This window comes from Rhincodon typus, chromosome 5 (assembly GCF_021869965.1).
Source record: "Rhincodon typus isolate 14 chromosome 5, sRhiTyp1.1, whole genome shotgun sequence".
In the NCBI taxonomy this organism is placed as follows: Eukaryota; Metazoa; Chordata; class Chondrichthyes; order Orectolobiformes; family Rhincodontidae; genus Rhincodon; species Rhincodon typus.
The window spans coordinates 4,484,963-4,511,846 of record NC_063336.1 but is presented as its reverse complement, the minus strand read 5'-3'; the positions used below and the strand labels follow the sequence as shown (position 1 = coordinate 4,511,846).

At 43.3% G+C, this 26,884-nt stretch overlaps 1 protein-coding gene and 1 non-coding gene across 2 annotated transcripts in view; both read right to left on the bottom strand.

Moving 5' to 3' along the window:
• Positions 1-26,884, bottom strand: part of LOC109930964 (dynein axonemal heavy chain 8-like) — a 2,199,840-nt gene that overhangs the window by 739,892 nt on the left and 1,433,064 nt on the right. The gene's annotated exons all lie outside the window — the stretch shown is intronic.
• Positions 6,082-6,173, bottom strand: trnar-ucu. The gene is given in 2 exon segments: positions 6,082-6,117; positions 6,137-6,173. It is a non-coding gene; the product is annotated as a tRNA-Arg (tRNA).

Genomic DNA, 26,884 nt, shown 5'->3' with positions numbered 1-26,884 from the left:
GTGTAGAGCTGGATGAACACAGCAGGCCAAGCAGCATCATAGGAGCAGGAAGGCTGACATTTTGGGCCTAGACCCTTCATCAGATGGGGTCGCCACCTTGACGTCAACAAGGATGAATTTCTTCCGAGATGTTCCAGGCACAAGAGGTGAGCTGCTATGCATTACGCACTGCCTGTATCCGAAGCAGAGTCAGAGGACCTGGTGCTAAAATGCCCCAGAAACAGCTACAAGAAAAAGTAGTTGCCTATGTCCTCAGACTCAGAGGTGGAGGGATGTAGTGATTGTATGGAGGTCAGCCAGGTAGGCCTCAGAGAATGTGAGACCCCTGATTCAGGCTGTTAATCTGGTCTAATCACGGAGCCCAGACTGACAGATATAAACAGAAGTGTCAGCCATGCTGATACTCTGACAGCTGGCTCTGAGGGAGCTGGATCAGTGTCAAGGACTTTCCACATGTAAATAAAGGGTGACTTTGTGACAGGATACCAACCTCTGTGCACTTATTTCAATATATCTAACTGTTACACCTAACCGTGGGGACAAAAATTGATTATTTCATGTGAACATGTTGAAATAGTATTGTTAGTTGGTTGTGGTTGTTGGAGGTCAGTCATTTCAGCTTCAGGACATCTCTTCAGGAGTTCCTCAGTGTAGTGTCCTAGGCCAAAGGATCTTCAACTTTTTCATCAATGAATGTTCCTCCATCGTAAGGTCAGAAGCGGGGATGTTCGCCGAGGATTGTGAAATGTTCAGCATTTGCTTTATTTGATCTATTTATTTATTGTCTTGTGTATTTATTACAAAATACAGTGAAAAGTGTTGTATAGTGTTGCCAGTCTCTGGCGTCATCTTAAAACACAGAAAAATGAACCAAAAAAGCATATAAAGGCAGAAGAATAAAGAAATAAAGAAAACAATGTTCATCTTTTCAGTCCTTCTTGTTAAGTGCTCCACCATGGGCCATGGGCCTGTGGCCAGGCATGAGTAATCTTTGCTGCGCTGCCACCAATTGAAAGAAAGCCACCACCCTTTGGTACTATCTCACCTCCATCCATGCCCTCGCCACAATGAGTCCTCGCTGGACCTCGCAGATGCCACTGATATTGCTGGGTACCACACCAACCAAAAGTGAACTCAGCCACTGCCATGACTCTGCTTCAGACACACCTCGTTGATGCAGCCACTGCCAATGCATGATCTTGTATTGGGCCCAAACTTGTCTCTGCCATGAATCTGCACTGGAAACAAATACTGCTGGAACCCAAACTCACCTTTGTTGCAGCAGCCATGAATCAGTGCTAGGACTGCCTCATCAACGCAGGACTGGAACCCAAACTCTCTCCACCGTCATGAGTCTGCGCTGGGCCCACTTAAATCCAAACTGGGCTCACTCGCTGATTGCCATGAGTCCACGCTGGGTCGACTTGTTGTCACCGATGCTGTTGCCACAACTGAGCTCTTCAACAAGAGGTGAATAAAATAAGAGAGGTAAAGAAAGGAAACAAAAAGAAAGGTGGATGGCGTGGACGAGTCCCGGGCTCATAAGCCCGACTCCACTGCCATCTTACTCCCTCTTACCATTCATGGCTCCTCAGATACTGAAGCAGTCCATTTCCAAATGCAACAAGATCTAGACAATATTCAGGCTTGGGCTACAATATAACAAATAACATTTGTGCCACACAAGTACTGGACTCTTCAACAGGAGCAATCTAACTATTGTGCCTTGACATTCAATGGCATTACCATCACTGAAGTCCCACAATCAACATTCTGGGGCATTACCACAAACCAGAAACTCAACTTGACTCTCCATATAAATACAATAGCTACAAAAGCAGATCAGAGGCCAGGAATATTGTGGGCAAGTAGACTCCCAGAGCCCATTCACCATCTACAAGACACAAGTCAGGAGTGAGATGGAATACTCCCCATTTGCCTGGGTGGGTGCACCTTCAGCAACACTCAAAAGCTTGACACCATTTAGGGCAAAGCAGCCGGCTTGATTCTCACCACATCCACAAACAATCACTCCCTCCACCATTGATGGATGGTAGCAGCTGTATGCAAATCTATTGCAGAAATTCACCAAAGATCCTTGGGTAGCATCTTCCACAGCCATGACCACTTTCATCTGGAAGAATAGGGGCAGCAGACATATGGGAACACCACCACCACCAAGTTCATCTCCTAGCCGCTTACCATCCTGACTTGGAAACATATCACTGTTCTTTCACTGTCAATGAATCAAAATCCTGGAATTCTGTCTCTAAGGGTATTCTGAGTCCATAGGTTTTAAGTAGCTGACTTGAAGGAAGCTTCTCTATGAAGGAACACAGTTTTTAAAAATACTCATTGGCAAGAGGAAGTAGAGAAAGGAACCAGGGAAAGAAACGCCAATGATTTCAAGGCCAAGGACCAATTGAAAGTGGAGGATGGCAGAGATGGCAAGACTTTCCTTCCTTTCATCAAATTACATTGAACTAAAGTGGCAGCAGATTAAGCAGCGTTCGGGCTCCTGTGCCCAGGCTTGAGCTCTTCATTTTTTTTCCCTTTTCCCTTTTACCCATTCTTCTTTTCTCAGTGTTGTTTAGTTTTTGCTCAAACTTGCCTGATAAAGAGAGCTCTTCAGTACAAGGCGGCTTCGATAGGCTCCAAAGCGGTGGTGGTGCCTTCAGAGGCAGCATGGCTAGAGTTGGTGGCCTGTGAAGCCGGAAGCTGGACTTTTGTTTCTGTGTGGAATGGGCCCCTGGCAGCAGCATAGCGTCGGTTGCTAGAACCCAGAGCAGGACTCTGACGGTGGCATGGCATGGGCTTGAAAGCATAGAGCAGGACCTGGATGGCGGCATGGCGTGGACTGGAAAGCCTAGGGCAGGATTCTGAAGGCTACATGAGGTGGGCTGGAAAACATGGGGCAGGACTCTGGCAGTGGCATGGGGTGGGCTGGAAAGCCTGGAGCAGAACTCTGACAGTGGTATGGCATGAGCTGGAAAGCCTGGAGCAGGACTCTGGTGACGGCATAGCATGGGCTGGAAAGCCTGGAGCAGGACCCTGATGGCGGCATGGCATGGGCTAAAAAGCCTGGGGCAGGACTCTGACGGCAGCATGGCATGGGCTAGAAAACCTGGAGCAGGACTCTGATGGTGGCATGGCGTGAGCTGGGAAGCCTGGAGCAGGACTCTGATGGTGTAATGGCATGGGCTAGAAAGCCTGCAGCAGGACTGTGGCAGCAGAGAAGGAAAAGTTGGACTCTTCTTAAGTCATCTTTCTTTATCTTTATTTTATTTTAAGTTCATGTGAATGGCACTATGCATAGCGAATGAATTTTATATCAAATACACGTGACAATAGATGATTCAATTCAATTCAAATCCACCTCCTAGAAACACCTGCCAAAAGTGTGATTGGAGATGAGATTCTAGGATCGGCTCATCAGTGTGATATTATAGATTTCAGAACTTTAATAACTGTTCACGGACTAAATGAATCAACAAAAGATAAACTATTACACACAGTAATAACTGTCTGGAAAAAAAAACAGTAAGGAACAAAGACAACCTGTTTCACAGAGAATCAAGCAACTAGCCATGTCTTGGCAAGATTGCATAAACAAAACTGCTTTGGCACCTGCTTGATAAACTGGATACATTATAGCCACGAAGGACAAGGATTGAATTCAAGGAGTTAACTACAGGAAAGCTGTGTCTTCAAACAAACAGTCAATGTCAAATCTAACAATAAACAAAGAAATTACTTTTGATAAGGAAGCGAGCTTCAGTCTTGCAGTAACTCAAATGAAAGTTAAAAAATTATCAGTATATCACCTCAGAGACCGAAGGACGAAAATCTGTCTAAAAATTGAGCACCAGAACAACTCAACAGCAGAACCTTGAAGAATGACACTGCAGAAGGACTGAACCCTGGAAACTTCCAGAGACAGATTATTGTTGGTTGAAGTCCTGGCCAGACTTCACCATTAATTGGGTAATAGCTAGGTTGGGTTGCAGGCTTACAGTTGCTGACTTGAAAGATCTAATATTTGGTTACTACATGCAATAAAGTTTGAGTTATTGTTTCAGGACTTGATTGTTTGTGATATTTCTTAATAAATAGCTAAATTAAAGGTAACTTGCGGTGTATACCGACAACATCAGCCACATGAATACCCAGAGGACTCATGGCTAGTGACACAGAAGTTCCTAGGTGGACAATCATTTTTGTTAGCGAGTGATTGACAACAGTGACTACCTGCAGCACATGGACTGTAGTGGTCCAAGAAGGCAACTAGGGACAAACAATAAATTCTGGCCAGCCAGCAACACCAATGTCCTGTGAGTGAACAAAACAAATTGTAGAGAAGACAATGAAAAAGTGGGCAGTGGGGTAACTCAGTGGTTAGCACTGTCGCCTCACAGTGCCAGGGACTTGGGTTCAATTCCAACCTTGGGCAACTGTCTGTGTGGAATTTGCACATTTCTACCCATTTCTGCATGGGTTTCCTCTGGGTGCTCCGCTTTCCTTCCAGAGTCCAAAGATATGCTGTGGTAAATTGCCAAGTGTCCAGGGATGGATCCCTGGATTCAGGGATGGATCCCTGGATTCAGGGATGTGCAGGTTAGGTGGATTAACGATGGGAAATACAAGATTACAGGGATAGGGTAGGGGGTGTAGGTCTGGATGGGATGCTCTTCAGAGGGTCAGTGTGGACTCGATGGGCTGAATGGCCTGCTTCCACACTGTAGGGATTATATGGTCAGGTCATTCAAGTAGTAAGTGTAGTATAAAAGAAAGAAGAATGAGAGTGAAGGAGAAATGGAAAATTCTCAACACATCTAATATTGGATTAACAAATTTAGAGATATTAGAGAAGTTGAACATAGAATTTTAATACCTGGAGAAAGATCAACAGGGATGCAACAGTGACAAAATCAGAAATTGCTGGAAAATTTGAAAATAGTCAAGGTCTTTTCCCCAGGGTAGGGGAGTCCTAGAGGGCACAGCTTTAAGTGAGAGGGGAAAGATTTAAAAGGGACATAAAGAGCAACTTTTTTCACGCAGAGGGCGGTGTGTATATGGAATGAGGTGCCAGAGGAACTGGTGGAGGTGGATACTTGATCTTGATGCAACTGGGCTCTTGGCTGCCTTTCTCTGAGAATCATGCAGCTGGAGAGGTGGAATTACTGCTGGGACCTTCTGGTTTACTCATATTCAAAGCCAGGCTCAACTGTGTAATGGTTCAAATGCTGCAAATAAGGAATGATCTTTCACCCTATGATGTTCAAGTGTCTACATTCAGCACATGACCCTGAGGAAAGAAAAGCTTGCCTACTATTTAGCAGACAGGGATGTTGAGGCCTTAGAAGATAAAGTGGTGGAGAGGAAGACAGTTATATTTTCAAATTCAGTGCCACAGAGCACCATGCCAAACCAGTCTGGACACAAGTGCAGCCCAGATGTGTCTCAGGTGAAGTGGAACACTGAGCTGTGCAGTAAGAAGGTCAATGATCGTCTGCACTATACAATGATAATTATCACTATTTTCTCCCTGCTGCTTCACATTTGCAAGACTCACTCTAATTCTGCCACAACTTATACATCTTACCAAAGCTCTTACTATTTCATCCATCATGTCCACTAAATGACTCTCACTCACCTCATGGCCATAAACTACTAGTCACCCCTACTCTCTGTGCTTCCAACTCATTCAATGGGGATACCTCATCTTCTGTCAAGCATAGAATAGAATCCCTACACTGTGGGATTTGGCCCAACAAGTGCACACTGTCCCTCCGAAGAGCATCCCACCAGGCCCATTCCCCTACCCCTGTATTTCCCATGTCTAACCCACCTAACCAAAACACCCCTGGGCACTATGGGCATTTTAGCATAGCCAATCCACGTACCCTGCACATCTCTGGGCTGTGGGAAGAAACCGGAGCGCCCAGAGGAAACCCACGCAGACACGGGGAGAACGTGCAAACTCCACACAGAGCAGTCACCCGAGGCTGGAATTGAACTCAGGTCCCTGGCACCATGAGGCAGCAGTGCTAACCATTGAGCCACTGTGCCGCCCATAACACTCGACTCTGGTGAGACTTGAACTCACACCCTTTGAATAGCACGCTCAATAAGCCCGTAGAAGTCCAACACGCTTTCCATTGCGCCACAGAGCCTCACCATTAACTTCTTTCCATCTATATTCACAGTGAATCACAGAACCATAGAATTGCTGTGGTGCTGAAAGAGACCTTTTGGTCTATTATACTTGCTCTGGTTCTATTCCCCAAATCTAGCTTTTCCCCAAATCTCTGAACACTATTTCCATACAAATAATTATCCAATATCCTCTTGAATATCTCATTTGAACTGCCTCCACTCCATTTCCAAGCAGTGCATTTCATACTCTAACTAGTAGCAGCATGAAAAATATTTTCTTACATTACCCTTGCTTCATTTGCGCATTACGTTAAATCTATGCCCTCTAATTTGTTTTTCTTTTATGAGCAGCTTCTCCTTATCTACTTTATTCAGTCCACTCATAATTTTGAAACCCTCTAATAATCTCCTGCCAGCCTGCTCCTCTCCAAGGAGAACAGTCCCAACTTCTTCAATCTATCTTCATAACTGAAATTTCTCAGTCCTGGAATCATTCCTGTAATTCTTCTCTCCAGTGCATTCACATCTTCCCTACAATTTGGCACCCACAACTGTACACATTACTCTAGCTGACATCCAACATGTGTCTTGTACAAGTTCAACATCACCTCATTGCTCTTGTACTCTGTGCCCCTATTAATAAAGCTGAGAACACTGTATGTTTTATTAACTGCTCTCTCTAACTGTCCTGCTACCTTCAATGAAAGATGCACATACACAGCCATCCCTCTATTCCTGCATCACTTTTAGAATTGTACCCACTATTTTATATTATCTTTCTATGTTCTTCCGACCAAAGTATATCACTTCACATTTTTCTGCATTGAACCTCATTTGCCACCTATCTGCCAGCTCCACCAACTTGTCAACAGGCTTTTGGAGTTCCACACCATTTTCCGCAGTTTACAACTCTTCCAAGTTTAGTATCATCTGCACAAAAATATCCAGATCATTAATCTATGTCAGAAAAGCAATGGTCCCAATGCTGAACCCTGGGGAACTCCACTTATGAAACATCAGAAAAATATCCAATGTCCATCACTCTCTGTTTCCTATCACTCAACCAACTTTGTTTCCATGTTACTAATGTCCCTTTCATACCATGACCTATTACTTTCTTCACAAGTCCATTGTCTGGCAAATGATTCCTGGCAATCCACGCATGCCACATCAACAGTGTTCCCTCATTGACTCTTTCTGTTATTTCTTCAAAAAACTAAAACCAGTTAGTTAAACACGATTTCCCCGTCAGAAATATGTGTTGACTTTTCCTAATCAACATGCTTTCAATACGATTACTAATTCTATCCCGAATGATTATTTCCCTAAGATTCCCCACCACCAAAGTTAAACTAGCTGGCTTGCAATTGCTGGATTATCCTTACAACTTTTTTTGAACAAGCTAGTAATGTTTGCAATTCTCCAGTCATTTGGGACGCTCCCAGAGTCCAGGGAAGACTGAAAGATTATGGCTATAGCACCTGCAATTCCTCCTCTCACTGTCTTCAAAATCCTTGGATGCATGTCATCTTGACCCGGTGTCTTGTCAACTTTAAGTACCAACAGTCTATCAAAGACTTTAGTGACAGTTTCCTGTTCTGTCACTATTGCCTGGGCAACATCCTCCTCTTTTGTAAAGACAGATGAAAAGTATTAATTTAACACCTCAACCATGTCCCTTTCCTCTCTGTGTAAATCCCCTGTTTGTTCCCTGATTAGCCCTTCACTTCCTTTAATCACTGGCTTACTGTTTATATGCCTGAAACTTGTCAAAAGCATACTTTTGCTTTCTAATGTTAATTAGAATTGCAAAATAATGCATCCTTCTTTGTTGGACTGGACACATACTGCTGTAGGATATTCCCCCTAACGCAGTGGAGGAACACTTGCCTTTCGCTGCTCCTTGCACTCCCAGTATCTCAGTCTATATTTAGGTAATTGAAGACCCCATTAAAATAGCTCTATATTGTGGCATATATCTGTAATTTACCTGCAGATTTGTTACTCTACCTTTTTTCCACAGAATCACTAAATTGCAGAATGAGGCCATTCAGCCCATCAAAGGTGTACTGACCCTCTGAAGAGCATCCCATCCAGACACACTCTATCTCTGTAACCCCACATTTATCATGACTAATCCACCTAGCCTGCACATCCCTAGACACTACAGGGCAATTTAGCATGGCCTATCCACCTAACTTGCACTTCTTTAGACTAAGGGAAGAAACCGGAGCAACCAGCAGAAACCCTAGCAGATACAGAAAGAACATGCAAATTCCACATAGGTACCCAAGGCTGGAATTGGACCCATGTCCCTGAATGAATGAATGATTTATTGTCACATCTACTTTGAAGATACAGTAAAAAGTGTTTTGTCGCCACAATCTTGAGACATTTTGAGTTACAGTAAGGATAAAGAAAATTACTTAAATAGGAGTTCATCTTCTGTTCAAACTGGGATCTCAAGCACAGCCTCAGGGTTTCTGCAAGGTCTCTGTAAGGTGCTCTGGTGCTAAAGGATGCCTGCTCCAGGAACAACAACGACGATACCAATGGCCCAAGAGATCCCAGTTCTGCTGCTGCTGCCACCTCGCTCATACCGCCAAAAGTCCAGGATCGGGCCTACCACTGCCAGCAGTACTCGCTCCAGCCATCACCATCGCCAAGAATCCAGGCTCCGCACCTACCGCTGCCAGGAGTCCCCATTACAGGCACTGCCACCGCGGGAAGTCCAAGCTCTATGCCTACCGCCACCAGAAGTGACCGCTTCACCATTGCTGCCATCAAGACTCCAGGCCTACCACTGCCAGGAGCCCCCGCTCTGGGCACCGCTGCTGCCAAAAGTACAGGTCCTGGGCCTACTGTCACCAGGAGTCCAGGCTTTGGGCCTAATGTGGCTGGGAGTCCAGGCTCCTGTCCTGCTGCCACTGGGAGTCCAAGCTAAAGCTAAAGTCTCAAAGAATTCAGCAAGCCCTAAGACATTATATAACCAAAGAAACCAGTTTTAATTCAGGCTCTAAACTATACTGTGGGGGATGGAGGCGGTGGGGCAGGAGAAATGCTAAGCAGTAGTTGAGGCTGGTACAGATGTTAAGGGGAATAAGTTAAATTGACAAGACGGACAAGAGCACGGTAGAAAACAAAGTTAAGACTGATGAATTAAACTGCATTTATTTCAATATAAGAGGCCTGACAGATAACGCAGATAAACTCAGGGCACAGATGGGAACATAGGATTGGGATATCATAACTATTACAGAAACATTGATAAGGGATGTTTCTGATTAGGGGATACATCATGGCGTTACTTAGAAAAGATATTCCTGGGGATTGTACAGTGAATCTATACGGGTGGAACTGAGAAAAAAGGGGGTGATCACATTGTTGGGATTGTACCCTAGGCTCCCCAATTGTCAGTGGGAAATTGAGGAGCAAGTACGTAGGGAGATTTCAGATATCTGTAAGAATAATAGAGTTGTAATAGAGTCATAGAAGAACACAGCAGGTAAACAGGCCCTTCGGCCCATACTGGTCCATGTTGACCATGGTGTCCACTCAGCTGGTTACAACTGCCCTCATTTGGTCCATATCCCTCTAAACCCTTCCCATCTATGTACCTATCCAAATGTTTCTTACATGTTGCTATTGTACCTGACTCAACCACATTCTCTGGCAGCCCATTCCATATATGCACCACTCTCTGCATGAAGAAGTTGCCCCTCAGGTCCTTCTTAAATTCCCGCTCTCACGTTAAACATATGCTCTAGTTTTCAATTCCCCATCCCTGGGAAAAAAGACTATATACATTCATCCTACCCCTCATGATTTTATACATCTCAATAAGGTCACCCCTCATTCTGCTATGTTCCAAGGAATAAAGTCCTGTCCTGGCCAACTTCTCCCTATAACTCAGGCCTACTAGTCCTGGCAACATCCTCATAAATCTTCTTTGCACAATTTCCAGTTTAACTATGTCTTTCCTATAACAGGTTGACCAAAACTGTACACAATACTCCAACTGCAGCCTCACCAATGACTTATACAACTGTAACAATAACGTCCCAACTCGTATACTCAATGTCTCAAACAATGAAGGCCAGCATGCTAAATATTTTCTTCAACATCCTATCCACCTGTAACACCGCTTTCAATGAATTATGTACTTGTACTCCTAGGTCCCTCTGTTCTTTGAAAAACTCTAAAAGGTTTGTCAAACATGACGTTCCGTGCACAAATCCATGCAATCTCTAATCAGATATTCACTATCCAAATGTTGGTTGATCCTGTCCCTTAGTATGCTCTCCAATAACTTGCCTACCACTGATGTCAGGCTCACTGGCATATAGATCCCTGGCTTGTCTTTGCTACCTTTCTTAAACAATAGAACTACGTTAGCCACCCTACAGTCTTCTAGAACTTCACCTGTGGCTAAAAATGAAGCGAAATGTGCTTTAAGGCTGCAAACACTTCTTCTCTGGTAATGTGTATGTGGTCCAAAACATCCCCACTTGTTTCCCTTATTTCCTTAGCATCCATGATTTTTCTCTTCAGTAAACACTGAGGAGACATATTCATTAAAAATCCCCATCATATAGGCGGCTATGCTGATCTTTAAAGGGACCTATTCTCTCCCCAACCACTCTTTTACTCTTGATATAGCTATAGAACCTCTTGGGATTATCTTTAACCTTATCTGCCAGATCCATCTCATACCCTCTTTCTGCTATTCTGATTTCCCTTTTGCGTGTGCTCCTACACTTTTTACAGTCATCAAGGGATTCACTTGAGCCCGACAGCTTAAACCCAATGTATGCCTTCCTCATTTTCCTGACCAGAGCCTTGATATCCCCCATCAGCCAGGGATCCCTAAACCTGCCAGATTTTCCCTTCACCCTAACAGGGACATACTGTGCCTGGACTCTTGATATCACACTTGTAAAAGCTTCCCATTTGCCAGTCATTCCTTTTCCTTCAAACAGACTCACACAATCGACCCCTGCTAGATCCTGCCTAATGGCCCCAAAATTGGCCCTGTTCCAGTTTAGCACCTTAATCTGTGGACCTGTCCTATATTTTTCCATAATTATGTTAAAACTAAGAGAGTTATGGTCATTGGACCCAAAGTGCTCTCTGACTAGGGACTAGATTAATTTAGGATATCTGGTTGGCATGGACGAATTGGGCCGAAGGGTCTGTTTCCATGTTATACATCTCTATGACTCTAAGACTGACACTTCAGTCACTTGCCCGGCCTTGTTTCCTAAGAGGAGGTCCAGTGTTGCACCCTCCCGAGTAGGGTCCTCTACATATTGATTTAGGAAACTTCCTTGGATACATTTGACAAATTCTACCCCATCTGGGCAGGTGATGGCCTAGTGGTATTATCGCTGTATTGTTAAACCAGAGACTCAGATAATGTTGTGGGGATGTGGGTTTGAATCCTGCCATGGCAGATGGTGGAATTTGAATTCAATAAATATCTGGAATCAAGTCTAATGATGGCCATGAATCCATTGTCGATTGTTGGATAAAACCCATCTGGTTCATTAATGTTCTTTAGGGAAGGAAACTGCCATTCTTACCTGGTCTGGCCTACATGTGACTCCAGACTGACAGCAATGTGACACCCTCCTCCCATGAATGAATGAATAAAGGAAAAAAAAAATCCAGGCCTTTTACATTCCGAGTGGCCCAGTCAATGCAGGGGAAATTAAAATCTCCAACCAATACTACTATATTATTCCTACAAGTATCTGCAATCTCTCTACACATCTGCTCCTCTTGTACCCGCTGGCTATTTTGGGGTCTATAATACAGTTCCAACAGAGTGGCCATCCCCTTCTTGTTTCTAAGTTCTAACCATATGGCCTCATTTCATGATCCCTTAAGAATATACTCTCTAAGCACTGTTGTTATGACCTTCCTTATCAAAAGGGCAACTCCCCCTGCTCGCTTACTTTTACTTCTGTCATGCCTGTAGCTTCTGTATCCTCGAACACTGAGCCACCAGTCCTGCCATTCTCTCAGTCGTGTTTCTGTTATGGCTATAATAACCCAGTCCCCAGAGTCAATCCACGGTCTGAACTCAGCTGACTTACCAGTCAAGCCTCTTCCGTTGAAATAAATGCGCTTTAAGTCAGAAGTCTTTTCCCTCTCTTTACTGTGCGCCATGGTAACGTATTTTAACTTTCCAAACATAGACTGGGATTCCCATAATGTAAAGTGTGTTTATTAAGTGTGTTCAAGAAAATTTTCTTATTCAATATGTGGATGTACCTACTAGAGAAGCAGTAAAACCTAAACTTCTCTTGAGAAATAAGGCAGAGCAAGTGACTGAGGTGTTAGTAGAGAGCACTTTGGGCCCAAAATTATGATCATAATTTAATTAGTTTTAAAATAGGGGTGACCTTATAGAGGTTTAAAAATCACAAGGGGCATAGATAAGGTGAATAACCAAGTCTTTTTCCAGGGGTAGGAGAATCCAAAATTAGAGGGCATAGGTTTAAGGTGTGAGAGGAAAGGTTTAAAAGGGTCCTGAGGAGCAACTTTTTCACACAGAGGGTGGTGCACATATGGAATGAGCCGCAAAATGGTAGAGATGATTACGTTTACAGCATTTAAAAGACATTTGGACAGTGTAGTGATTGTAATGAGGCCAGCAAGGTAGACCTCATAGAATTTGAGTTCCCTGGTAGGGGCTGTTAATTTGGCTCAATCAGGGAGCTATGGCTGACATATAAGAGCAGGAGTGTTTGACATCCTGTTCGCTCAGAGCTCATTCTGAGGGAGCTGGATCAGTGTCAAGGACTCTTCACATATAAATAAAGGTTGACTTTATGACGGGATACCAGCCTCTGTGGAATTATTTCAGACAGGTACATGAACAGAGTCATAAAGTCATGCAGCACAGAAACAGACCCTTCGGTCCAACTTGTCTCGGCTGACTAAGTTTCCCAAACTAAACTAGTCCTGCTTGCCTGCGTTGGGCCCACATCCCTCTAAATCATTCCTATTCATGCACCTGTCCTAATTTCTTTTTAACATTGCAACTATAACTGTGTCTATCATTTCCTCTGGCAGCTCATTCCACGTACAAAACACCCTTAAATCTTTCCTCTTTCACTTTAAAAGTATGCCCTCTAGTTTCAAACTCCCCTACCCTTATCTATGCCCCTCATCATTTTATAAATCTCTATAATGTCTCCCCTCAGCCTCCTATGCTCCAGTGAAAAAAGTCCCAGCCTATTCAGCTTCTCCTTATAACTCAAATCCTCTAGTCCCCAGCAACATCTTGGTAAACCTTTTCTGAACCCCCTCCAATTTAATAACATCCTTCCTATAGTAGGGCAAGTAGAACTGTACACAGTATTCCAAAAATGGCCTCACCAATGTCTTGCAAAACATCAATAAAACATCTCAACTCAGGATACGGACATAACGCAAGCAAATAGGACTAGTTAAATTTGATATACTTGGTCGGCATCGACCAAATGGTTTGTTTTTATGCTGTATGACTCTATGACCCTATACAAATATGTAAAAAGAATGATACAACATGGGAACTAGACTGTGGTGGTTCACTCTTTACCATTGCTTATTACGCATTACAAACTTGTGGGTTCTAAACAAGTTTTAAGGAACCAGATACTCCTCATAATCATATATTACATAGCAACGAGGATCAGAAGGATTAGAGTGTCACAATGACACTTTGTCTGATGAAATACAGATCCATTCTCATGATCAAATGAGGCAATCAGTCCCAAAAGACCACTACCATCAGTACTAAAATCAAATATTTATCAGATATGGCGAGCCAATAGAGAAATGGGATCATTATAAGTAGAAAGTCCTCTGGAAAATCTAACATATGATTAAATGATAGGACAAGGGACAAGATGGATTGGAAATATGAATGTACAAAAATGAAAGACAAGTTAAGCTCGCACAGTGGCTCTGGGTCAGAAATCATATGACACCAGGTTATAGTCCAACAGGTTTATTTGAAAACACAAACTTTCGGAGCCTCACTCCTTTTTTAGGTGTTAGTGAGACAGATAGTATCAGACACGGTACTTATAAGTAAAAGATCAAAGGTTCATGCCACTGATGAGGGTGTTTGGACAAACCTAAAATGCTGTTAAATATTTAATATATTAGATGGTTTTAATTGATTAATATGTACATGTAAATCCCCAAATTCCTTTTAAGTCACGGTTCTGAGAGAACTAAAGGTTTTATCAGTGTAAAGTCGAGGTGACATTTCAGGTGAGAACCCAGTTCTGAGGAAGTGTCACTTGATCTGAAACGTTAACTCTGATTTCTCTCCAAAGACGCTGCCAGATCTATTGAGTTGTTCCAGCAATTTCTATTTTTGTCTCTGATTTACAGCATCCACTGTTCTTTCGGTTTCTAAATAAAATTAGTTGTGGTTTTCATGGAATACAACCGCCATACAAATAAATTGCCACTCAAATGGTGATTCTGATGTCACCTTTTAAGTTTGAAGTGAAAATTGGGAAAGATTTTCTCAACATTGAGAATCTGATCTTTTTCATTCTCACTATATTTTCCCTCCTTTATTGCCATTGTTTACTGTACACCAGGAAAAGGAAAACTCTGCCCACGTCAGTGAGACAATATCCACAGAATAGTGATCATGGTATTATAAAGTTTATGTTTCCTAAAGAAAAGGACAAAGAATAATCCATTGTAAGAATAATCAACTGGGGGGAGACAAATACAATGAAAAAAGCGCAGAACTCGGTATCTAAATTTGAGTCAACGTTTGGTGGGAAAAACAGTAACAGGACAAAGGACTCCCTTCAAGGAGGAGGCATGCTGGGCACTGTCAGGTGTATTCTGTTGAAAGGAAAAGGTTAAGCATACAAAGGCAAAGCTCCTCAGAAGACAAAAGTGAAATTATAATAAAGAAGAAAAGGTATGCTTGTTTTTTTTTAATTCATTCGTGGGATCAGGGCGTTACTGACTAGACCAGCATTTACTGTACTTCCCAATTGTCGAGTGGGCAGTTAAGAGTCAACCACATTGCTGTGGGTCTGGAGTCACATGTAGGCCAGACCAGGTAAGGATGGCAGTTTCCTTCCCTAAAGGACATGAGTAACTCTGATGGGTTTTTCCCGATAATTGTTCATGATCATCATTAAACTCTTAATTCCAAATTCTTTTTCATTGAATTCAAATTCCACCATCTTTCATGGTGAGATGTGAACCCGGATCGCCAGAACATTAGCTGAGTTTTCTAATTAATAGCCCAGTGACAGTACCACTAGGTCACTGCCTTCCACGTGACCATTTAAAAGTGGAGAAAATAGGATCTGCAGGGGAGACATTTTTCAACAATTCTAGACATAGCGTCCACGCCATAATTGTTGATTTTGCAAGAGTTTTGTCTGAATGTTGCACAGCTGACTTAAATAAAGACAACATTTTGCCAGCAGAAGTGGTTGAGGCGGGTACATTAGCAACATTTAAAATGCATTTGGATGAATATATGGATAGGAAAGGTTTAGAAGGATATGGGCCAAATGCAGGAAAATGGGGTTAGTATAGATGGACATTTTGGTTGGCATGAACCCATTTGGGCCGAAGGGTCTGTCTCCGTGCTTTAGGACTGTATGACTCTATAACATTCTGGCTCACTAATTCTCCCATTGAATCTAGTGAATGCAATCAAGGGATTGATGATTGCATTTTGCTGATGCTCTACTGTCATGCATCGCTAATGCACAGTCCAAGTATTGTAGTATTGTGGTGATGACAACTAGTCTGTTCACCAGGACTTCAGTTGCCAGGCAGAGGTCTTTCTTAACTTTAACAAAGGGTTTTGGAACTAGCAGCAGGAGTAGTCAATTCAGTCCCTTGAGCCTACTCCACTATTTCATACGATCAAAGCTGATCAATCTTGGCTTCAACTCTACTTTCATGAGCACTCCGCATAACCCTTTACCATAAAACCATAAGAAACAGGAGCAAAAATTAGGTCATTCGGCCCATCGAATCTGTTGCGCCATTCAATCATGGCTGATAAGTTCTTCAACCCCACTCTCCCACTTTCTCCCCTTAACCCTTGATCCCCTTGATAATCAAGAACCTATCTATCAGTCTTAAATGTACTCAATGACCTGGCCTCCACAGCCTTCTGTGGCAGTGAATTCCATAGATTCACCACTCTCTGACTGAAGAAGTTTCTCCTTATCTCTGTTCTAATAGGTCTTCTTTTTAATCTAAGGCTGTGTCCTTGGGTCCTAGTCTCTCCTACAAATGAAAACATCTTCCCAGCATCCACTCTGTCCAGGCCATTCAGTGTTCTGGAAGTTTCAATTAGATCCCCCCTCATCCTTCTAAACTCCAATGAGTATAGTTCCAGAGTCCTCAAATGTTCCTCATATGTTGAGTTTTTCATTAATGGGACCATTTTCTCGTGAACCTCGTCTGAACCTGCTCCAGGGCCAGTACATCCTTCTTGAGATATGGGGCCCAAAACTGCACCTAATACTGCGAATGTGGCCTGACCAGAGCCTTATAAAACCTAGGTAGTACATCCCCGCTTTTATATTCAAGTGCTCTCAAAATAAATGCCAACATTGCATTTGTCTTCCTGACTACTGACTCAACCTGTAAGTTTACCTTGACAGAATCCTGGACTAGAACTCCCAAGTCTCTTTGTACTTCAGATTTCTGAATTTTCTCCCCATTTAGAAAATAGTCCATGCTTTTATTCTTCTTACCAAAGTGCATGATCTCACACTTTCCCACATTGTACTCCATCTGCCACTTCTTTGCCCACTCTCCTAACCTGTCCAAATCCTCCTGCAGCCTACCCACCTCCTCAATACTACCTGTCCCTCCACCTATCTTTGTATCATCTGTAAACGTAGCCAGAATGTCCACAGTTCCTTCAGCTAGATCATTAATGTATAAAGTGAAAAGTTGTCGGCGCAGCACTGACCCTTGCGGAACACCACTTGTCACCAGCTGCCATTCTGAGAAAGACCCCTTTATCCCCACTCTCTACTTTCTGCCAGACAGCCAATCTTCTATCATTGCTAGCACCCTGCCTCTAACACCATGGGCCCTTATCTTACTCAGCAGCCTCCTATGCTGCACTATGTCAAAGGCGTTATTGAAGTCCAGGTAGATAATGTCCATTGGCTCTCCTTGGTCTACCCTGCTCATTACTTCCTCAAAGAATTCTAGCAGATTTGTCAGGCATGACTTCCCCTTGATGAAACCATTCTGACTTTGCCCTATTTTACTGTACATTTCCAAATATTCAGAAATCTCATCCTTTACAATGGACTCCAAAAGCTTACCCACGACCAAGGTTAGGCTAATCGGCCTGTAATTTTCCGTCTTTTGCCTTACTCCCTTTTTAAACAGGGGTGTCACATTAGCGATTTTCCAGTCCACTGGGACCCTCCTGACTCTAGCGATTCCTGAAAGATCACCACTAATGCTTCCACTATCTCTTCAGGTATCTCCTTCAGAACTCTGAGGTGTAGTCCATCTGGTCCAGGTAATTTAGCCACCTTCAGGTCAATCAGTTTTACTAGCATCTTTTCCTTGGTGATGGCCACCATACTCAGCTCTGCCCCCTGACTCTCTTGAATTTTGGGGAGATTACTCGTGTCTTCCACCATGAAGACTGACGTGAAGTAATTATTCAGTTCCTCAGCCATTCCCTTGTTCCCCACTATTATCTCTCCACCGTCATTTTCCAGTGGTCCAATGTCCACTTTTGCCTCTCTTTTGCCCTTTATATATCTAAAGAAACTCTTACAGTCTTCATTTACATTACTGGCTAGCTTACCCTCATATTTAATCTTCTCCCTCCTTATTTCTTTTTTTGTTGCTCTCTGTTGGTCTTTGTAAGCTTCCTAGTCCTCTGGTTTCCCACTGCCCTTCGCCACATTATATGCTTTCTCTTTTGTTTTTATGCTACTCCTGACTTCCTTAGTCAGCCATGGTTGCATCATCCTCCCTGTACCATGCTTGTTTTTCCTAGGGATGAATTTTTGCTGTGTCTCCTGAATTACTCCCAGAAACTCCTGCCATTGCCGTTCCACTGTCTTTTCTGCGAGGCTTCTCTTCTAGTCAATTCTGCCCAGCTCCTCCTGCATACCTCTGTAGTCGCCTTTATTCAGCTGTAACACCATTACTTCTGATTCTATCTTCTCCCTCTCAATTTGCAGAGTAAATTCTATCATCTTATGATCATTGCCTCCTAAGCCTTCCTTCACCTTAAGCTCCCTGATCAAGTATGGCTCATCGCACAACACTAAATCCAGTATTGCCTGTTCCCTTGTAGGCTCCAACATGAGCTGCTCCAAAAACCATCTCGTAGACATTCCACAAACTCCTTTTTTTGCAATCCACTACCAACATGATTTTCCCAGTCCACTTGCATATTGAAATCCCCCATGATCACTGTGACTCTGTCTTTCTTACACACTTTTTCTATCTCCTGGTATATCTTCCTGACTACTGTTTGGAGGCCAGTACACAACTCCAACAATGTTCTTTTTTACCTTTTTGGTTCCTCAATTCTACCCACACAGATTCTACACCATCTGGCCCTACTTCGTTTCTTCCTATTGATTTAATTTCATTTCTTACTAATAAGACAACCCCACCTCCTCGGCCCACCTGCCTATCTTTTCCAGAGGATGTATAACCTTGAATATTCAGTTCTCAATGCTGATCCCCTTGCAGCCAAGTCTCCGTGATGCCCACCATGTCATTCCTGCCAATTTCGATCTGCGCCACAAATTCATTTACCTTGTTCGTTATACTGCATGCATTCAGATATAATACCTTCAGTCCTGTATTAACTGTCCCTCTTCTCATTGTCATTCGTTTTCCCAGTGTTTGATTGTTCGCCCTTTCCAAATACTCTGTCCTATTTGTCTCTGCGCTGGAGACTTTATTAACCTCACCTGAGTTCTTCTCCCCTGTCATTTCTTTCATATTTTTCCACTTAGTTGAATCCACCACGAATGATGTTAACCTGCTGCTTTGTTTCCCACTGGGGCAAGTTTCACCATTCCCTTCCCCCCTGCCACTTTCTAGTTTAAAGTCCTGTTGACTATTTACAAGTAAATAGTCCCCAGCCTATTTACTCTTTTCACTAGAACATTGGTCCCAGCTCGATTCAGGTGGAGACGGTCCTAACGGTACAGATCCCTCCTGTTCTAATACTGATACCTGTGCCTCATGAAAAGGAACCCGTCTTGCCCGCACCACTCTTATAGCCACGTGTTTACCTCCCTTATTCTCATGTCCCAAGCCGATTAGCACATGGCTTGGGCAGTAATCCGGAGATTATAACCCTTGAGGACCTGTTCTTTAATTTGGTTCCTAGCTCCTGATAATCTCTGAACAGGTCATCTTTCCTTGTCGTGCCTATGTTGTTTGTTCCAGTGTGAACCACAACAACTGGATCCTCCCCCTCCCATCCAATATCCTTTCAAGCCAGTTAGAGATATCCCTTACCCTGGCACCAGGCAGGCAACACACCGTGCCAGTCTTTTTTTTTGGTTAGAGGAGGAGGATGGGTGGGAGACACTACACATGTAGTGTTTCGGGTTTAGCCACTGCCAGAATATATGGTTTTACTTACCCAGCAGTCCCCTCACGCCACTGAACAAGGAAGGCTGCAGTCTCACGACGTAAGTCTTTTAAACTGAAGGCTTACCTTCCTGGCTGCCCTTGCGCTCTCTCCCGACTCCCGCCGCTGAACGAAGAAGACCACAGTCTCACGAGGTAACATATTACTAATTAAAAACTACCTATCTTCTCCCTAAATTTATTCAGTGTCCTGGCATCAACCACACTCTTGGTGGATAGATTCAACAGATTCATGGCCATTTCGGAGAAGTAATTCCTCCTCATCACAGTTTTAAATCTGCCACCCTCTAGGCTAAAAACATGTCCTCTCATTCTAGACTGCGCCTCCCACCGCCAAGAGGAAATATCAATCTACGTCTACTTTGTCAATCTCTTTTGCATCTTATAAATGTCAATTATATCTCCTCTTGTCCTTCTAATTTCTAGTGAGTACAGGACAAAACTGCTCAATCTCTCATCATAAAACAAGCTTTATATCTTTGGAATTAATCTTTTCTGAACCTTTTCTGAACTGCCTCCAATACAATTACATCCTTTGTCAAGTAACGGGACTAAAACTCCACATGCGGCCTCACTAAAGCAAGGTTTATCTGGCATAGCTGTCAGAAATCTCATCTCAACAGTGATGGCCTTTGGAGCGAGGTGACTGCTGAAGTATGGGAAAATACTCAATATACTACAGAAAAAAATAAGTGAAAACTCAGCTGAATATAAAAGTTTCAGTGGGAGGTGAAAAAGACAATAAGAGAAGAAAACGGGAGCTTTGAAAAGAAAGTGGCAGTCAACCCTGATAAATGTGAAGTGATGAGTTTTGTAAGAGAACAAACAAGGTCTACTCAATGAATGGAAAGTCACTAGAAAACTCAGATGACAGACGGATCTTGGGGTGCTTGGCAACATATCTCTGAAGATGTCAGGAAGATTAATAGTGCAATTTGGTCACCACTCTATAGGAGCGATATGATTGCTCTGGAGGGGATGCAAAAGGGATTCACCAAGATGTTGCCTGGGCATGTCAGCTATGAGGAAGGCATGTGGAAAGGTGATGCCTAGTGGTATTATTGTGGACTGTCAATCCAGAGACACAGATAATGTTCTGTGGACCTGAGTTTGAAGCTTAATCTTGGAATTTTAATTCCATTAAAAAAAAACAAATTAAGAATCTAATGCTGACCACGAATCCATTGCCAATTATTGGGAAAAACCCATCTGGTTCACTAATGTCCTTTAAGGAAGTAAACTGCCCTCCTTGCCTGGTCTGGCATATATGTGACTCCAGACCCACAGCAATGTGGTTGACTCTGAGCTGCCCTCTGGGCAATTAGGGATGGACAGTCAATGCTGCCTAGCCAGCGACGCCCTCATCCAAGAAAAAAAAGAGGCTGGATAAGCTTGGGCTGTTTTCTCTGGTGCAGAATAGGTTGGAGGGGACCTGACAGAGGTGTATAAGATTATAAAGGGCATGGACAGGATTAATAGCAGGGTGAATATAAGAAGTTGTTCGTTGGTGGGGGTCTAGAATGCTCTGCCTGGGAGGGTAGTTGAGACAGGAAACCTCACAACCCTTTATAAAGTACTTGGATGAACACTTGAAGTGTCATAACATTCAAGGTTACGGGCCTAGTACGGGAAAGTGGCACTAGTGTAGGTAGTAATATATTTTTGATGGTATAGACTTGATGGGCCAAATGGCCTCTGTGTCTTGTATTATTCTATAATTAACATAAAAGAAAAGTCTAAAGTTTCATATAGGCTTATAAATAGCAACAAAAAAGGTAAGGGAGGAACGGGACTGATTAGGAACAATTAGGAGACATAGCTGGGATATTAAATGAATACTTCGTATTTGTCTTCAGCAAGAAATTAGATGCTATGGAGAAAGATGAGTAATTTAAATACTTGAAGGGTTAAAAATTGGTAAGGATGAGGTATTGGACAGGCTGTCTGATCTTATAATTGATAAGACACCTGAAGTAGTTGAGATGCATCCTAAGATAGAAACATATAAGAAGGGAGCCGGAGGAGGCCACTTGACCCCTTCAGCCTGCCGTCACCAAGTCACCATTTATTTACACATGCATAGTACACAGCACTGACCCGGCTAGCACCAAGCTGGCTTCTCAGTGAACAGAACCCCTGACATTCCTATTTATATCTGTCTGCCTGGCCTAAGGTAAGAGTAAGACATTTTTTCTCCTGCTAGTTGTTAAAGGGGCAGAGATGGCAGTGAGTGGAATGGTCTGGTCCTCCTGTCGGGTGTGGGAGATGAGGGAGCAGTTGACTGTCCCTGGTCACTATGTCTGCAGGAAGTGTATCTGGCTGTAGCTCCTCTCAGACTGCATGGATTGGTTGGAGCAGCAGTTGGATGCACAGACACAGGAGGCAGGAAGTGTGATAGATAGTAGCTTCAGGTAGGTGGTCACACTGAAGATTCCATCAGGTAGATGGTTGACCACCAGGAGAAGTAGGGAGGTAATTGAGGAGTCTCCTGTGGCTATTCCACTCTCAAGTAAGTATCCAGTTTTGAATACTGTTCTGAAGAAGAGTCACTAGACCTGAAACATTCACTCTGATTTCTTTCCACAGATGCTACTAGAGTTTTTCTATAATTTCTGTTTTCGTTTCTGATTTCCAGCATCCACAATTCTTCAGGTTTTTTTGGAAACTGTTTAGAAACTGCTGGGAAGATATCCTGTCAGGGAAAAATACCTGCAGCAGCCAGGTCTTTGTCACCACACTGGTTCTGCTGTAAAGCAGTGTGTGGCAAAGTCCAAGTGAGCAATTGCGTATTGGGTTCTAGTCATGAGCACATATAGTTTCTGTGGCTGCGAGCAAGACTTTAGAATAATGCGTTTCCTCCCTGCTGCGAGAGTCAAAGATGTCTCAGAGTGGTTGCAGCAAATTCTCAAAGGGGAGTGTGAGCATCCAGAGGTCATTGTACACATTGGTACCAATGACATAGGCAGAAAAAAGGGATGAGGTCCGACAGAGTGAATATAGGAAGGTAGGCAGGTGGTTAAAAAGCAGGACCTCAAGGATAGTAATCTCTGGATTACTCCCAGTGCCACATGCTAGTGAGACTACGAATACGAAGATAGAATAGATGAATGTGTGGCTGAGGAGCTGGTGCAGGGGGTAGGGATTCGGATGTTTTTGGATCATAGGGAAGAAGTGACCTATACAAGAGGGATGGTTTGTAACTGATCTGGAGAGGGACCAATTTCCTGCTGGGGAGATTTGCTAGAATTATTCAGGAGGGTTTAGAGTAGTCTGGATGGGGGTTAAACCCTAAACAGTAGTGAGGCAAGAGAGAATTTTCAGGCTGGTACAGAAGTTAAAGACAAAATGTTAAGCAGACAAGACAGGCAAGAACACGGTACAGAACGAGGGAAGATAAATTAAAATGCATTTATTTCAATGCAAGAGGTCTGACAGATAAAGCAGATGAACAGGTAAGGGCAAGGATTGCAACATGGAACTGGGATAACATAGCTGTTACGGAAACAAGGCTGAGGGAGAGGCAGGACTAGCAAATGTTATAGGAAGGATAGAAGGGAAGGCAAGAGGGGAGGGGCAGTGGCACTTTTGATTAGTAAAAGCATCACAGCAGTGCTTAGGGAGAATATTAGTGGGGAATCATCCAATGAAGCTATATGGGTGGAACTGAGGAATAAGAAGGGAGTGATCACTTTGATGGGAATGTACAATAAGACCCCAATAGACAGCAGGATATTGAGGAGTAAATACATAGGGAGATCACAGATAGCTGTAAGAATAATTGGAGGATTTTAACTTTCCAAACGTAAACTGGGACTGCAGAATGTAAAGGGCTTGGATGGGGAGGAATTTGTTAAGTGTGTTCAAGAAAACCTTCTTAATCAATTTGTAGTGTTTGCAGCTGTGACGCTGGGAAACCACAGTAGGTCACACAGCTCCCAAGGAGCAGATAAGTCAACATTTCGGGCCAAAGCCCTTCGTCAGGTCCAGTGAAGAGTTTCGTTGACTTACCTGCTCCTCGGATACTGTCTGACCTGCTGTGCTTTTCCAGCCTCACACATATAGACTCTGGCTTCCAGCATCTGCAGTCCTTACTGTCTCTCAATTAATATGTAGGTGGCCCTACCAGAGAAGGGGCAAACTCAATGTCCTCTTGGGAAATAGGCAGGGCAATTGACTGAGATGTTAGTGGGGGAGCGCTTTGGGACCAGTGACCATCTTTCTATGAGTTTTAAAATAGGAATGGAAAAGGATAGGGCTGGTCCACAAATTAAAGTTTTAAATTGGGGCAAGGTCAGTTTTGACGATATTAGACAGGAATTTCCAAAAGTTGGTTGGGGAAGGCTGTTCTAAGGTAAAGAAAGCTGGCAAGTAGAAAGCTTTCATTTAAAGTTTAAGCAAAGATTTGAAGCTCGGTTTGTGGGTGAGGTTGTTGACTTGCTTGCTGAACTGGTTTGTTTTCGTTCAGATGTTTCGTCCCCATGCTAGGTGACATCATTAGTGAGGCCTTTGCTGAAGTGATGTTGTTCTACTCTGCTTGGAATTATACTATCCAGTCTGGTATGGTGAATTGTGTCATTCCCAGTTTTGTTCCGAATGGGTTGTAAATGGGTTCCAATTCTATATGTTTGTTGGATGTTTTATGGGTTGAGAAGCATGCCTCTAGGAATTCCTGTGTGTGTCTACGTTTGACTTGGGCTACTATGGCTACGTTGTCCCAGTTAAACTGATGGCCTTCACTGTCCAAGTGAACTGATATTAAGGAAATTTCGTCATGTTGTTTTGCTGCAAGCTGATGTTCATGTATTTTGATGGCTAGTTTCCTTCCTGTCTGTCCGATGCAATACTTGTGGCAGTTATTGCATGGTATTTTGTAGATTTCATTGGTTCTGCATGTTGTGGGAATGGGGTCTTAAATCTTTGTGAGTGCTTGTTGTGGAGTGGCTGTGGGCTTGTGTGCTACCATGATTCCTAGTGGTCGTAGGAGTCTCGTTGTCAGTTCTGATATGTCCTTGATGTAGGGCAGTGTGGCCAGTAGGCACCTGCAGCTGAAGTTGCGGTGTAATCTGTTCATAGTGAAGATTTTGTATGGGTGCTCTTCCTCTTGCCTGCGTAGTTCTGGCATGTTGCAGTGAGTGGTGGCCCATTTAAATAGTGTCCTAATACAGCTTTGTTTGTGGACATTGGGGTGGTTGCTGTGGAAGTTGAGGATTTGGTCAGTGTGAGTTGATTTCCTGTATACTGAGGTTTGGAACTCCCCGTTGGTCATATGTTCAACTCTGACGTCCAGAAACGGAAGCTGATTGTTGTTTTCTTCTTCTCTCGTGTGAATTTAATCACGGCGAGTACGTTGTTGATGAGGTGGTGGGTCTCTTCTATTTTAATGATGACAAATGCGTCGTCCACGTACCGGATCCACGGTTTAGGTTGAATGAGGGGGAGGATAGTGTGTTCTAGTCTTTGCACGATGAGTCCTAAGATGGGTGACCCCATGGGTGTGCCATTGATCTGCTTGTATACTTGGCCATTAAAGGTGAAGTGTGTGGTGAGGCACAAATCTAGTAGTTTGAGTATGTTGTCATTGCTGATGGATCTGCTGGCCTGCATTCCTGCTTCCTCTCATAATGTGGCCAGTGTTTCTTTAGCTAGTGGGATATCAACTGACGTGAATAATGCTGTGACGTCAAAGGATACCATAATCTTATCATCGCTGACTTTTATGTTCTTGAGGATATTGAGGAATTTTTGGCTTGATGGAATGGGGTTTCATGGACCTCATGTTCCTGCTAATGTGAAGGGCAAGGCTGGCAAGAGTAGGAATCACTGGATAACCAGAGATATTGAGGCTGTGGTCAAGAAAAAAGAGGCATATGTTAAGTATAGACAGCTGGGATCATATGAATCCCTTGAGGAGTATAGAGTCTGTAGGAGTACACTTAAGAGGAAAATTAGGAGGGCAAAAAGGGGACCTGAGATTGCTTTGGCAGATAAGGGAAAGAGATTCCAAAGAGATTCTACAACTATATTAAGGGCAAAAGAATAACTAGGGAGAGAATAGGTCCCCAACGAGGCCATCAACATGTGGAACCACAGGAGATGGGTGAGATCCTAAACGAATATTTTGCGTCCGTATTTACTGTGGACAAAGACATGGAAGCTAGGAACATTGGGTAAATAAACAGCGTAGTCTTGAAAAGAGTCCACATTATAGAAGAGGATCTGATGGAAGTCTTAAAACAGATAAAGGTAGATCAAGTGTATCCCAGGATGTTGTAGGAAGCTATGGAAGAGATTGTGAGGCCCCCAGCAGAGATATTTAAATCATCAACAGCCATGGTGAAGTGCCTGAAGACTGGAAGGTGACTAATTCATGCCATTATTTAAGAAAGGCTGCAGGGAAATGCCTGGAAATTACAGACCGGTGAGTCTGATGTTTGTGGTGAGTAAGTTGTTGGAGGAGATTCTGAGAGACAGGATCTAGAGGCATTTGGAGAGGCAAGGACTCATTTGAGATATTCAACACGGCTTTGGACATGGGAAATTGTGTCTCATGAATTTGATTGAGCTTTTGGAAGGGGTGATCAAGAATGTAGATGAGGGCAGTGGGTAGACATTGTCTACATGTACTTTAGCAAGGCCTTTGACAAGGTACCACATAGTAGGTTATTGAGTAAGATCAAATCTCATAGGATCCAGGGACAGCTAACCAATTGGATACAAAACTGGCTTGACAATAAAAGACACAGGGTGATGTTAGAGCTATACTTTTCAGTCTGGAGGCCTGTGACCAGCAGAGTGCTGCTAGGATCGGTGGTGGTCCACTGTTGTTTATCATTTATATAAATGTTTTGGATGAGAATTTAAGAGATACGGTTAGTAAATTTGTGGATGACACCAAGATTGGTGGTACAGCCGACTGTGAAGAAGATTACAGATAGTAGGAACTGCAGATGCTGGAGAATCTGAGATAACAAGGTGTAGAGCTGGACGAACACAGCAGGCCAAGCAGCATCAGAGGAGCAGGAAGGCTGACGTTTCGGGCCTAGACCCTTCTTCAGAAAATGACCCTTCTGAAGAAGGG